Here is a 15859-nt window from a genome sequence, read left to right as displayed (position 1 = left end):
AAATTGTGGAACAAGGTCTTCAGTATTGCTCTCAGTGCTGTTGATTAAGTCTCAGAAGACAGGAAACCACTGAAAAATGAATGAAGTGATATGATTACAGTCATCTTTTACAAACACCCTACTGGTAGAGAAATAGGAGATGAACTGAACAGGGAGCCATGCAGTAAGGAGACTGACTGATGCTCATGAAATCAGGCAGGGACGTTGGGAATGGAGGGAAGAGGGCGAGGTTTTGAGACATTTAGGACATAAATGGCTCTTAGTCCATTTGTGCTGTAAGTTTTAGACATTTATTCTTCATAATCAGGAGGGTGAGAATGTACAATCAAGGTGCAGGCAGGTTGCGTGTCCGGGGAAGGCCCGTTCCTCATGCTTGGTGCCTGTCATGACAGAAGAGAAAGAAAGCATAACGGGGCGTTAACAAGGTGTTAATCTATTCATGAGGGTAGAGCCACGAGATGAGCCAATGGCAATAGCATTACAGCATGAATGTTACAGGGGCACATTCAAACCAGAGTAATTACTAAGCCTAAGACCAATCAGATTTATATTTACATAGGAGGGATGAAATGAGAAAAAAACAACATCGTGGGGGAAGATGGAGGAAGGTGGGGCAGGGGGGTTGGGATATATGGCGGGATGCCTCAGTAGCTAAATCCTCACCTTGTATGTCCTGGCTGTTCCACTTCTAATCTGGCTCCCTGCTTTGTGGCCTGGGAAAGCAGTCAAGGATGGCCCAAAGCCTTGGAACCCTGCACACATGTGGGAGACCAGAAGGAAGCTCCTGGCTTCAAATCAGCTCTGTTCTGGCCACTCAATGGTTCACTCCTGGAGCTGAGCTGACCAAAGCCAGGATCCAGAAGCTTCTTCCAGGTCTCCCACGTGGGTTCAGGGTCCCAAGGCTTTGGACTGTCCTTGACTGCTTTCCCAGGCCACAAGCAGGGAGCTGGATGGGAAGCAGGGCCACCAGGATTAGAACCGGTGACCACATGGGATCCCAGTGCATGCAAAATGAGGACTTTAATCACTAAACTATCACATGAGGGCCAAATCTGCTTTTCTAATAAAAATAAAATAAATGTTAAAAATAAAGGAAGGAAGGAAGGAAGGAAGGAAAGAAGAAAGGAAGGAAGGAAGAAACAAGCATGGAGAACTTCAAAATACCTCTGTGAATGATTCAGGAGATATTGATGTCTTTTCATTAAGAATGAAATACAGTAGAAGTAACAACTTGGAAGGCAAAAAATATATTTTCCACTTAATTTTTAAATATATTTTATAATTTTTTATCATTTCCACTTATTTTTTGAAATAGCACTTTAATGTTATTCTCAAGAAGACAAAATAATAAATCTCATACAAATGTAAGATAAAGATACAAGTGCTTAAAGATTTTAGCAACTCATTCATTAAAGAGGGTGGGCATTCTGTTGAACGGGTCCAAAGAGTATTTGAGAAACTGGTATATACACATAGACAGCATAATAAGTTGCCAGGTTAGAAACAAAACAAGTTAATCTTCAATAGCATCTTACATTGTAATAGCCAGAATTATTCATTCTACTGGACAGAAACTATTTGCATCTCTACCCAACACAAATCCTACTGTTAGGTAATATCTGTCCTATAAAATATATTGTAAAATATCCCAGGCAAGTAAAAAAAAAATTCAAGACTAACACTGTATTGAAAGAACACTTGGCAATCTTGTATGCATATTTTCAAGTTTGGGACACTTGATGGGTTCAAATTTGGACACCGTGAGCTTGACATACTCCTGAAATAGAGACATGTATTGGGTAACTGGATAAATACACTTAAGTAGAAGCTTCGGTAGGTCAAGGTTTCCTCACAATAGGTGAAGGAATGAAAGATGGCTCAGCCATAGAAGGGTATGCACAATCAGAAGCAGAAGTAAAAAAAATAAATAAAATACTTAGAAACATTAATATTTAAGTACTGCTCAAGGAAAAGCTAAAGAAGGCACTAGGCATATTGATTGGAAAAATTAAACTGCAAATAAAAGATACGTGACATTTGCTTCATACAGAGGGAGCTAATCTTCAGGCACATAAACCATAAAATCTCCATTAGGGAAGGGGAATGCAAAGATACAATTGGATTTGTTACTAGACAATGATTTGTGATTTGATAGTTATTTTTATATTATGGGACTGGGCTTTGAAATAATAAGATGGGATGGACATTTTGGCACACTGAGTTACAGCCCCGCTTGAGACGCACATATTTCCCATTGTAGTTTGAGTCTCAACTACTTTGATTTCTGTCCAGCTCCCTGCTAATGTGCCTAGGAGGCGGCAGATGACAACACAAATTCTTGAGTTCTTGCCACAGTCAGGGGAGGTGCAGGATGAAGTTCCAGGGTTCTGCTTTAAGATTGGCTCTGCCCCAGCTATTACAGCCATTTAGGGAATAAACCAGCAGCTGGAAGAATCTGTGTGTGTGTGTGTGTGTGTGTGTGTGTGTGTGTGTGTGTGTGTGTTGCTGTGCCTTTCATAAAACAGTATGCAGAAGGTCTCTCTCTCTCTCTCTCTCTCTCTTTCCCTCCCTCCCTCTCTTGGCAGGCAGTTTGTGACAGCATCAGGATGTAGATCTTAAAGAATAAAACTTATGAGTGTCCCAGCGTGGTAACCTAGAGGCTAAAGTCCTCACCTTGCATGAGCTGGGATCCCATATGGGTGCCTGTTCCCATAGCCTGTGCCTATCCCGGTTCCTCCACTTCCCATCCAGCTTCCCTGCTTGTGGCCTGGGAAAGCAGTGGAGAATGACCCAAAGCCATGGCACCCTGCACCCATGTGGGAGACCCAGAAGGAGCCCCTGGCTTCTGATTGTTTCAGCTCCAGCTGCTGCGGCAGCCTGAAGAGTGAACGAGCAGACAGAAGATCTTTCTCTCCATCTGTCCATCTCTCCTTCTCTCTGTAAATCTGCTTTTCCAATAAAAATAAATAAATCCTTAAAAAATTATGAGCAAATAAATACATTACCATAAAATAAAAGAGAAAATAATAAAAATAGAAAGCAGGATCAGTGGTCTCTAGGGTGTGTCTTTTTCTCTCTATAAATCTGCTTTTCCAGTAAAAATAAATAAATAAGAAGGAAAATGAAGATATGAGATTGCTACAGAACAGAAATGGCAAAAAAAAAAACCATTTATTTGCATGTGTTGAGTGAATCAACAGTATGAGACTCAGTTCAAGGCACCAAACAAAAATGGGAGGTAGTTTGGTGGTTTTCTGCAACATTGCTCAACGGTCCATACAAAATAATGGAAAAGAATAAAAGCACAAGTAATACTTTACAAGTAAAAATAAACATGGACTTTTAAGTGTATACATTTGAATAGACTTCCATAAAGAATAAGAAGTGAACTTCTGTTGGAAGCTTACCTCAGGCTGAGAAGAGTAGAAACCCTAGGTCACATGACTCTGGTCCTGCAGAACAATCTGTCAAACTAGCTGGGGTGTTTCTGTGGAACCCCCAAACCTGGGTCTGCTGGCCTGGTATGCAGAAAGCCAATCATGACATGAAGGTACAGAAGAAAGCAAGTACTTAGAGCAAGGAGCCGGCTGCTATAGCTTACTACCCATTCTTCCCAAGGGGCTAGAAGTGAAGGTTCTTACTGGTTGAAATTGGCTGAGTGCATATTCATGTCCAAGTTCCCGGTTGGTCAATGGTGCTCCTGAGCTTTGATTGGCCAGTGATGCTGTCTTCGTTAGATCATCTTTATGATGACCAGGTGGGCGTCAGTGGGTCTGTAGGATTACATAAGAGTCACCTTCTGCCCCTGTCCTGGAATTTCCATGCCTGGTTCTAGCACTCCCCTAAACAAACCCTGCTGGACAATTCTGGCCAGCAGGGTTTCATTTACTGGAGAAGCAAATGACTCCTTCAGTCTGGTCATTAAAACCTTTAGGGCCACCTGTACTGCTCCCTCATTTCAATGAATTGCTTCTGATAAAGGACAGGCCAGGACACTTCTGACTTAGCAAGACTGATGAGAGATGGGGTCCTGCCTTTTACATTATAGTGGTTTGATTTCACTGCTGCTGCCCTTGACTTTATAAATTACTTGTAGTAAGAAGAAATATTTCAACAGGTGAGGCATGAAAGTTCCAACTAGCTTTGGCACTCCAAATTGGCTCCAAAGTACATGACATTTCTTTGTTTCTTTTTATTATTATTATTACTGCAGGCCTTCACCACCACAACTGCATGTGCACCGACAGCAGTGTCTGCACACCAAAGCCCCTCTGCCATCTGTTCCTGCAGAAAGCTGCACTGCCCTTGGCACCCAAACCCTGCTTCTTGGCTCTTCAAAACCCCAAGTCCAGTTGGAAAAAGGCAACCAGGTGTACCAGGAAGAAAAAGCATACTGAGAGAGTTGGAAGCTACGTGCTGATCCTGCCACAAACAGCCTGTCCAGAGAGACACCTCCACACCACTGCATTCTGCACATTGATTTCTCTTCTGTGTGGGTATCAGAATGCACAGGGTGAACAAATGATCAACTGGAAAATGATGGTCTCCCAGGCTTTGCCACGGTTGAAAACAGAGGATTTAAGAAGTTCAAGTTTGGGGAATAAGAGTTGCTACTTGAAACAGCTCTAAGGGCTTAAGCTAAAAGAGGAAGGAGGAATCTCTCTTTCAGGCTCTAACATTATGGTGCGACCCGCTGTACGGTTCCTTCTGAATATCTGTTCTTCTCTCTGTCCTCCTAATTACATCACAGAGGCCTGTTGGCCTAGTCTTGAAAGATCTATTTGAAGCCTTCCTTTTAAATCCAGTATTTCCCTCTGCCCCAAATTCCCTCTCTTCACAAAGAAATAATGGGGAGTCAAGGTCTTTCGTCTTTACCACTGCAAAAATTCATATTTTTCTGCTGGCAGAAAACAATAGAAATAAAAATATTTTTCAAAATACAACATGTTTTTAAAAATAATTAGCAGCTGTAGTTTGCTTCAGGAGAGAACTGCCTTGTCAGCAATCAGAGCTTCAGCACAGTGCTTTGGTCTGCAGTATGTGGTACAGAGCATCTTGTAAAAATTATTTTATTTTTAAAATGTATTTTATTTATTTGAAAGGCAGAGAGACAGAGAGCTGTCCCATCTATCGCTTCACTTCTCAATGGCTACAACAGCTCAGGGGAGCTCTATCCAGGTTTCCCATGTAGGTGGCAGGTGTCAAAGAACTTGAGCCATCTTTTGCTGCTTTCCCAGACACATTAGCAAGGAGCTAGATCAGAAGCAGAGAAGCTGAAGCCACACCTGCACTCCAACAGGGAATGCCACAGCTGCAAATGGCAGCTTAACACACTATGCCGCAAGGCTGCTCCCTGTTTAGAACATACTAGATATATTCCTCTCTCCCCATCCCAAATATTAGTAGGATGAAGGAGTTAAGGCATGCACATTTCCACTAAGGTATTACTCTGTGGCCTTATAAATTACAGGAAAACAAAGACCAGGGAGTAACTGAACTGCTGATCTCAGAACCCCAACCATGAAGAAACTATGCCAGCCAGTGGTTTCTGAAGAGATTTCATATGCTTAGAACTGCGAGATTGGCAGCAATTCAGAACTAATGAACTATCACAACTACATGAGCAGGACCCTCAGAGCATGCCCCACGTCGGGGATCTGGGATGGGTGGGAGGTTGGGAGGGGCTTCTCCCTTTGTTTCTCCCCTTATCTTAGACACAGAATAAAAATATATGAATGTGGAAACAATGGTATTACCCACTTTCCTGTAGCCCTTGACCCTTTGTGCCCTAATCAATTATGTAAAGATTATCAAAAAACAAGAATTAAACAAAAAAGACCAGGGAGTAGCTAAGACTCTTGGAGGTAGTGCCCATTCTCTCAAAACCTATAGGATATGAGTTCATTTTCCTTTGCTCTGAAGTTAAACTCCTCCTTGACCACACTCATACCAGTTCAGGAATCCAAGTCTGACCCAGATTGACCTACAGCTCATTGCAATATGATTACATGATAAATGATACAAAGATCAGCTGCCAGGATAGGAAACATCTTACTACACCAGGAGTGACAAGGGTGTGTAGCTACTCCATTTACTTTCGAGACAAATCATGCATATTCCTCCCCTTTATTGGACTGAATCTCTCCTTCCAGTCAACAACCCTCATAATGTTAAACACAGTTACATTCTGCCAGTGGAGTATATATGTTTGCATTCTCAGTTAAAACATTTGCTACTTGGCATTCCTGAATTTTTGCTGAAAGTGAGGTCAGGATCTAAATACTGGGCAGCCCTTGTTATTGGGTTACCAGTTGGATCTGAGGGTTTAGTAGGTAAACAGGTGCACAGCTCAGATCTGTGAGCATCACAGACATGGCAAGGTTAACTCCACCAAACCAGCCAAAGAGTCACTGTGTACAAAACTGACCTCCTTCTATTTGCAATGTGGCCACTCTGTCACTTGACACTAGGGTGAGCTTTAACTAGGGAGGAGCTAGGGCACCAGGAGCTCCAGAGAGCCCTTACCACACGAGCAAGGTTGTGGCAGGAAGGCTAGCACAAGAGGCTGGTCCTTCCCTCAGTAATGAACAGGTGGATGCTGTAGAGAGCTAAGGAGACAGGGAGTGGAGAGACGCCTGTTCTTGGAGCTGATAACAGAATCTCCTGCAAAAGATGCTGACATCTTTCACCTCTCCAGCCTTCTAGTGGTGGGGTTTGGGGAGAGAGGGCACAGGAGGTGGGATGCATTGTTTTCCCTTTCTCCTTCCCTGGGATGTAGAGTGCCCATTCATGGAGAGACAAGGGAACCTGAGGGATAAAAAAGTGGTATGCTGGCCACCTGCACTAAAACTCTAACACAGTCTTTACCTACAGAGAAATACACCCTGAATACATTTGCTAGGCAGGGCGTTTGGGAAAAGTATGTGAGCTGGGAATTCTACCAAGTGTGTAATGTAACTCTATCCCCAGACCAGTCAGTCAGGTGCACTTACTTTCCCATGATATGCCTGTGTTTCATCCTGAACCAGGAAAAAGAATATATCATGATGATCATATGGAAGTTGACCTCCCTGTGCAAATGCCAAGAAAAGCCCCAGAAAGCCCTACTCACGATAAACTCAAGCCCGATTGTATACTCAGGATGCCATCCCTGACCTCATCAAACAGACTTGTATTGGGAGAGTGCCCCTCTTCTTCTTTGCTCTTGACTTTGGCCTCCTTCCCCTTTCTCTCTTTACAGGCAACTCTAGCCCCACTGGAGAACCTCTCCACATGGAATTGCCTATTCCTTTCGTCTCTCTTTTAAATAAATCCTGCTCTTGGTAGTGTATTTATGCCTCTGCTTTAAATTCTTATCCTTCTGGGGGCAAGAAGTAGGAATAAAGATTAAGATATATAGGCTCATAACATCCTCAGTCATACACTCCTATGTCTAGGATTAGCTTCTGGCGAAGCTGAATGTGAGGATGGCTTTATTCTACAGACACAATTCATTTCTTCAAAGAGATGGGATCAGGTGTACTGTTAGTCTCTTTAAATGAATGATTCCACCCTCCATATTTATCCTTATGTCCCATATTCATGTATTAGATCAAATAAGGATTACAAATTAAAAAAAAAAAAAGATTGGGTCTGCATTAAGCATCGTCAGCCACATTCCTTTGTTATTTTCCTTAATACAATACACCAACTCTTTGTATATTATTATATTATATTATATATTATATATAATATAGAGATGACTGCAAATACACAGGAGATGTGCAGAAGTTTTATGCAAACACCACCCCGTTTCACAAGGGACTGGAGCTGCCGGGACTTTGATATCTACTGAGGCCCTTAAACTTGTCTCAGGTCTTTCTTTTTTCCCTTTTGATGAAGAAGGATTTAACTTCTCAGCTCGAATAAACAGAGATCTTTTTTTACTCGAGGCCCTTGACCTAGCTTAGAGTATCATTTAATTTAAAAATATATTACAAATCCTTTCTTTGTCCTTTTGAGATCTAAATCTCCCAGCTTCCTGCCAATTTTACAACCAAGGAATGTTTGTTTCTAGGCCCTGGGACCCATCTCTGTGAAATGTATACCTGGGAGCAGACAGTGTCCCCACCTCTCAGTTCAGGCCTGGGTGGGGACTCCAACCCAGGATAAACCCATTTCCATGTTGGAAAATTGGAGGATGGGAGGAGGGAGAGATGAAGAGGGGGTGGTAATTTTTTCCTTTGGGTAAGGGCAATGAATAAACAAAGATGTAAAATTCTCCCAGCCCAGACCTCTAAAATGCTCCGGCCCTTTATTTCTGCTCAGGGAATCCCCTGTTGATCACCACAGCATGGGGACAAGAACGGCTCATATCTACTCAGTGTGTCTCCTGGGGATTTTTTTGTTCACCATGCATGGCTATGAATTTCCTCAGATTCCTTCAAATACTGGAGCTGCAAGCAGCAGCTTAACCCACTGGTACCTCCATTCCCAGTGGGAAATCTGAGGCCAAAGAATTGTAGTGTGACATCACAGTTTCAATGGGTGACCCCAACTGGGCTGACAGTAAAGAAAACAATGCCCAAGACTGGAAATGAATGTGACCCAACTCCCTTACTGGCAACAAGGCCTAGGGTTCAGGTCCCCTCAACTTATATAGGAACTTGTCCATTACATCCCTTCTCTGCTCAAGCCTTTTCCCACAATCTCCTTTTGGTGTTGTCACTGCTATGTGACTACTCCCACCCTACTGTTGTCCTGACACATCCGGGAAGCCCCATTATATGAAGCAGAAGCCATCCTGGGAGATGGACCACTCACAGAAAACAGGCTAAAGTTCATAGCAGGTTGCCCATAACACAAGGTGACAAATGTGCAGGTACATGCTGGAGTTTCAGGGGAAACCAGGGAAAGCCAGGGAGCTGACCTAAAGCAAAGCAACTCGAGCAGATGAGGAGAGGGTAGAAGGACATTTCACTCCACTAGATTATCTTACATGTCAAGCTTCTCTCTCCCACGGAAACTGAGCAAGGAGGATGGTATCTCCTCTGATGACTACATTTCAAAGAGCTAGCCCCAAGTCCTTGAGAAATCCCCAGGCTCTTGGGCTGTCAAAGTGGCAACGACAGAGATAGAGAAAGGGTTTAAATTTACAAGTTTTCTAAAATAAAGTCTCTAAGAAATGAGAGATCTGGGGCCTAAAATTAGGAAGCCATAATGTTTAGTCAGGTGAAGATGAAAGTTAAGGCCATCATACTTAGTAACATTGTTCATAAGGCTGTTGTGGGTATTGAATGTGCTTTTAAAGAATAGAGAAGGATCTCTTATATTTATGAGGCACTAAGGAGAGAGTTCTAGAAAATGATTTGTTTGGAAGACAGAGTGTCCAAGACAGAAAGAGCTATCTTGTATCTGCTAGTTTACTCCCCCAGATGTCTTTAACAGTCAGGACTAGACCAGATGGAAGTGAGGAACCAGAAATTTCATCTGGGTTCCCACACACAGGTGGCAGGGGCCCAAGCAGCTGAGCCATCACTAACTATTTGGCAGATGCATGAAAAGGGAGCTAGATGGGAAGCAGAGTAGCTGGGACTTGAACTGGCACTTAAATGTGGGATGAGAGCATTGCAAGCAGTGGCTTAGCCCACTGTACTACAGTCACCTCTCCAAGGGTTGGCAGTTATTAGTATTTTATGTGATGCCTCAAATTTTTCCCCTTCTGAAGTTCACCACTTACATGAAAGAATAAGATAGTATTTTGTCTACTGTAAGTCATATATGGTGGTACTTTTTAAAAATTCACAAAAAATGAAATTAAAACATAAGTTAACTCATTCAAACAGTTCAGAAATCTATGTAGGGTTTTTCATGGCACACATCTTTCCATGAACTTTTCAAAGGACCCTTGCATACCATGAGAAATCAAATTTTCTCTTTTTATAAGTTGCCGTTTAAGGCGGAGTTAATTCTCTTTTCACAGCCTACCACTCCCCCAAAGCACCTGTAAAATCGATTTTTTTACACATTAATCAAAAGCAAAGAGAGTGTAATCATATTTTAAGAAGATGGACATTATGTAGCATTTTTCCCTGTTGACTGTAAGGAGAGTCCAGAGTGGCTTCTGACCTTAGCACATGCAGGGCAAAAAAGGAATGCAGCAGGAGTGTGAGGAATGGATCCCTGGCTCTTACTCCTCCTCTCTGTGACCACTGCCCTGACCTTGGACAAGTCTGTTCCCACCTCCCGGATTTTGTCTCCTTACCCAAGATCAGTTACTACTGTAGTACCTTCCATCTTCCACTTGCTTGCTCTATTTTCTCTCCCAAATAATTAACACTCTTTAACATCCCATATTTTCACATTTGATTTGTTTATTGCCTCTTCTGTAGCAGAACAGAAGTGCATGAATCCTCCTCTGATTAAATAAATGACTGAGAAAAGTCAAGATTCAGACTAGATGGTCTCAAACTGACCAGTTTCAGCTGTCGGAATCAAGATCTTGCCTTGGCCACAAAGTTGTGTATCGTGTGTCGGATTCCTCTTTGTATTATCCTTCCCCATAGGAACTGCAAATGCTTCCTTCATTCTTTGGGTTCAACAGCAGATTGGCTTGGGTTAATCTGCAGGCTTTCCCCATACACTCAGAAAAGACCTCCGCTAGCTTCTACAGAATAAATGTTTCTTGGTTCCTTCCACTGGAAAGCAGTGTGTTTCTCAGGGTATACTAACATGACCAGAAGGCAGACAATGAGAGCTTCTCTATCTTTGTTTACCCAAAGGAGCAATATGAAAGTAGAACCTTTATAGTCATCCAGAGGAACAGCTTGAGGAAACTGGGATGCATTCCCTCCACTTTAAGATTCTAGTACTTCAAAAAGGAAAAATGGGGGTGAGTGTTTGACCTAATAGCTAAGACACAGCTTGGTTGATTGCATCTCACCTTGGAGTGGCTGCAGTTGGTATCCAACTCCATACCTGATGCCACTCCGTACCTGTTGCCACCTCCATACCGGAGGTGAAATGTAATCTTGCATCAGGTTCCTGACTTTGGCTTGACCCATACCCCAGCTATTGGAAATGCTTAGGGAAACAAATCAGAACATGAGTTTCTCTCTCTCTCTCTCTCTCTCTCTCTCTCTCTCTCTCTCTCTTTCCCCCTCTCCTATCTCCCTCTCTCCCAAACAAATACATACATTTTAAGAAGACCTGGAAGAAAGAGATTTTGCCCAGGTACAAAAAGATGAATGAAATGCATTTTTCTTAGTTTTTCTGTTGTCAAAACTGCCTTAAATATAGCTTGTACTGTTTTGATTTGTCCAGTAAGTACCAGGATGACTCAGGTAAAGAAAGAGCGGCTGAGTGGAAACTGAGTCATTGCTGTCACATCCAAGGCATATTGTCACCTGCAGATAATGGAGAACAGTTGTTCTTTCCTGCCAAGGAATGGGAGGAGAGAAATGAGCTGAATTCAGCAGAATGACGTTAAGACTAGACTTGAGGAAGAAATGTCAGTGATAATCATAAAGCAAATGACAGTGATTACTGGGCAAAGTGCTGCAAATTTCTGCTTTAAGTCTCCTTGCAAACAAACATAGACAAATAAAAACTCTCCCTGCAATTCAAAGGCTTGAGTGCTCAGGAAAATGTCAACTGAAAAACGGGACTAAACATGTATGCGTGTAGGAGAGGAGAAGTACTGGCAGTGGAAATAAGTGTTTAATCCCAGATGATCAATCTTTAAGATTCTAGCCAAAGCTTTTCCTCTCTCCTTGACAGAGGAGTGGTTTCAACCCCTTCTCCCTCAATAAAGCTGGTCCCATTAGAGTTCCTAGATAGGAGCTGAAATATGAAACAGGGTTGCAGCTGCCAAGTGTTAATGAACTGTCCAAGAGACTAGTCCAAGAGCCAGGGGTCTTTTACTTCAGTAAAAGCATGAGCTGTATGTTAGAAGATGTTGATGATTAAGAGGGAAGAGCGAGGCAGGTTGGAAAGAAAAACTCCCAGGAACTCATTCCAGGTCTCCCACATGAGTAGAAGACACCCGATGACTTGAGGCATCTCCTGCACCTTGTAGGGAAGCTGGACATGGGAGGAGAGTCCAGACTTGAGCTGAGCATTTGATGCAGGGACCCCATACATGTGTCCAAACCATCATACCAAATGCCTGTTCCCAATGCACACCTTTTAAACATTCAGATTCTTAGTTCTATTTATACAATGAGGAGATTCTGTTTATCATTAGACCATGTATATTTCAAATTATTTTTCTGCATCTCTGGAGATTATCATTTGATTTTTTTTTACCCTGTTCATGTGAATGAAGTGAATTACAACAATCCACTCCTAAATGTTAAATCAATATTGAAAAGTTAAACTCTGCTTGATCTGTATGAATTGCCCTTTTTATAAATGGCTCGATTATATTTTCTCATATTATCCGGCATTTACTTATATTGAACTCATATTCAAGGGTGAAATTTGACATTTTTCTTTATTATATTGCCATGTTAGATTACTGTAACTTCTACTGATCTTAGCAGTTAACTGACAAATGATTCCCTTTTGTCTTATTTTGTATATATATTTTTAATTTTAGAATAATTTAAGGGTAAAGTTACCTACTTTTGGCTTTTCTTTGTGGAAAGATGTGAAATAATAGTTTCAGGGCTAAATCCTCACCTTGAACGTGTTGGAATCCCATATGGGCACCAGTTCTAATTTTGGCAGCCCCACTTCCCATCCAGCTCCCTTCTTGTGGCCTGAGAAAGCAGTTGAGGACAGTTCAAAGTCTTGGGACCATGATCATGCATGGGAGACCCAGAAGACATTCCTGGCTCCTAGCTTCAGATCAGCCCAGCTCCAGCTGTTGCAGTTACTTGGGAAGTGAATCATCTGACAGAAGATCTTCCTCTCTGTTTCTCCTGTTCTCTGTATATCTGACTTTGCAATAATAACTAAATCTTTAAAAACAAAACAAAAGAAATAATAGATTCAGTTGCACTAACATCTTCTTATAATACCAATTTCCTCTCATACTCATTTTAGTAAATTTCGTTTTTTCTGAAGCCTTTCCATTTCTTCTAATTGTCAAACATGTGGTGCAAGATTTTTCCAGGTAACCTGTTCTATTTTTAGAAATTGTATAACCCATACTCGTAGATCCTCCTCTCTAAAATTAATACTTTATCTTTCTGTTTCTATTTTTTATTTCTTTTTTTTTTTAAAAAGCACAGAGTGACAAAAGATCATGCAAATACCCTTGAATTCCTGGATACAGCTTCGTTTTACAATATTATATTTTAAAAATAATTATTGGGCCCAGCAAAGTAGTCTAGTGGCTAGAATCCTCGCCTTGCACATGCCATTTGGGCACCGGTTCATGTCCTGGCAGCCCCACTTCCCAAACAACTTCCTGCTTGTGGCCTGGAAAAGTAGTCAAGGGTGGCCCAAAGCCTTGAGACCCTGCACATGCAGGGTTCTTCCAGGTCCTCCTGGCTCCTGGCTTCAGATTGGCTCAGTTCCAACCACTGGGGCCACTTAGGGAGTAATCAGTGAACAGAAGATCTTGCTTTATGTCTCTCCTCCTCTCTGTATATCTGACTTTCCAATTAAAATAAATAATTCTTTTTTAAAAATAATAATTATTGCAGCAAAAATATACAACTAGAATTACACCGAACTAAAATCTCATGCTCAGAAAAGGAACCAATCAACAGTGAAAAGATACCAACAGTTTGGGAGAAAATATTTGCAAACAATGCATTTGAAAAGGGGTTATTAAAATTGCAATATTATGTAAATTTTTATATATATGTATAATCCGCTACGACACAACATTCGTTCCAGATTGAGTTTGCTCTTTGATGTCTTGAGGAGGATGCTTAATTATAAAACTTTTTGTGACAACATTAATATTAAGGCTCTAAAATTTCCTATAAACACTATTTTAGCAGTATCAAGGATTTTTGCATGTAGCATTTTCTTTTTTCTGTTATTTTAGCTTATTTTATGTAACGTGAACAAATTTTGCAGATTTTACAATGCAGATTTAGTAATACAGTGATATCTCTTGCCCTCCTGTCCCTGTTCCCCAACCCCCCCTCCTCTTATTTCTAGCTTTTTAAAAAATGTTTACAGTGAATTATATTCTAGTCAGTTCCCAATCACAGACTTGACACTCCGTTAGGTGAAGAATTCAGCAAGTAGGAAAAACCACACTGTTTGCCAAGAGTACAGACAAAGGCTGCAACCAACCATCAAATCTCACAATGACAATCCCACTCCTGTAAATGACATCTTTTCAACTCTCTGCGTTAATTACCACAGACCAGGAAAACTTACAATATTTATTGTATTGATCTTATTAGAAAAGACAAGATTTCCTTCTACTTATGGCCGAGTAGTATTCCATAGTGTAGATTTACCACATTTTCTTTGCCCAGTCATCCATTGATGGACATCAGAGTTGATTGCATTTTATCTATTGTGAATTGAATGCAATAAATGAGAGATCCAACCTCCCAAAAGGAGAGATAAACTCTAATACAATAATAGTAGAGGACTCCAACACTCCACCTTCATCAGTGTTTCAAATGATCCATAAGCAAAAACAATAAGAAGCGACAGAGTTAAGTCGTAATCTAGATCTCTTGATCTTTTCATTCAATAACTTTTCATTCAATAACCAGAGAATAAATATTCTTCTCAACAGCATGTGGAAGATTTTCCAGATTAAATCACATGGGAAGTCACGAAACAAGTCTCAATAAACTTAAATTAAAACAATACCAAGTATCTTTTCTGATCAATGCAAATACTTGGAAAGTAAGCAACTTAATCCTGAGCGATCAGTGGCTCAAAAAAGAAATCAAGAAGGGAATTTAAACATTTCTTAAATGAAAATGGAATCACAACACAGCAAAGCCTATGAGATACAGAAAAAGCAATTACAGCCTGCGTGTGAAAAAAAAAAAAGCCAGTAAGTTCTCAAAAAAAAAAAAGTTTATCTTCATCTCAAGGAACTAGGAAATCAAAGCAACTCAAATCCAAAATTGGTAGAAGGAAAGCAATAATAAATCTCGGAAAACAAAAGACGTAAGAACTATAAAGAAATATTAAAATAACTGAAAGGAAGAATTGGCTAGTTGCAAAGATAAGCAAATTGATTTAATCTCAGCTAGATGACTCAGAAAAAAGAGAGGATTCAAATTCATAGAATCAGAGACAAAAGTGGAGAAATTGTTATTATTATTTTCCACCAAACCAGGGAGACAATGGGCACAAAAATTGTCTAAGACTATGCCCCATTTCAGAAGTGACATTGAGAAAGGCAACATAGCAGTCAGCACAAAACACACATGGGGCGGAGCCTAAGAAGAAAGTCACGGGAAGGAAAAAGTAAATGACAAGAATGATGACTGCGGCATTGTTCAAAGGAGACAAACCGCTCTACCTCTTGGTGCAGCCACGTCTGAGATAGGAACACACCACAGCTCATTTGATCCTTCAGCAGTGGGTGGCCATCGGCATTGATTCCACCTGTTTGCCATTATGAATAAGCTTACTACGAATGCTTGCCTCAAAATAGCCTGAAAATAATGGCAAGTATCCAACAATAAAATAGACGGAACAGAATGTTGAATTATTTTATGATCATCAAAACAAAATTTTAAGTACCAAAAAGCAAATAATGTGGGAAGACTATTTAGAGGGGGAAATTGTCAAGAAATGCAAATTCAACTTTGTCTTCACATAATGAATACTATCATGAAAAAATAAACAGGTATGATAAAAATAGGAAGGAAAAAAAAGTGAAAATTGTTGGGAATCAGTCCAGGTACTGGCTCCAAAAGAGCCCAGTTTTCAGCTATTTAACCAG

The sequence above is a fragment of the Ochotona curzoniae genome, unplaced genomic scaffold, assembly GCF_017591425.1.
Source record: "Ochotona curzoniae isolate NIBS_2020 unplaced genomic scaffold, NIBS_Ocur_1.0 contig_1014, whole genome shotgun sequence".
Classification (NCBI taxonomy): Eukaryota; Metazoa; Chordata; class Mammalia; order Lagomorpha; family Ochotonidae; genus Ochotona; species Ochotona curzoniae.
This window is presented reverse-complemented; position numbering follows the sequence as displayed.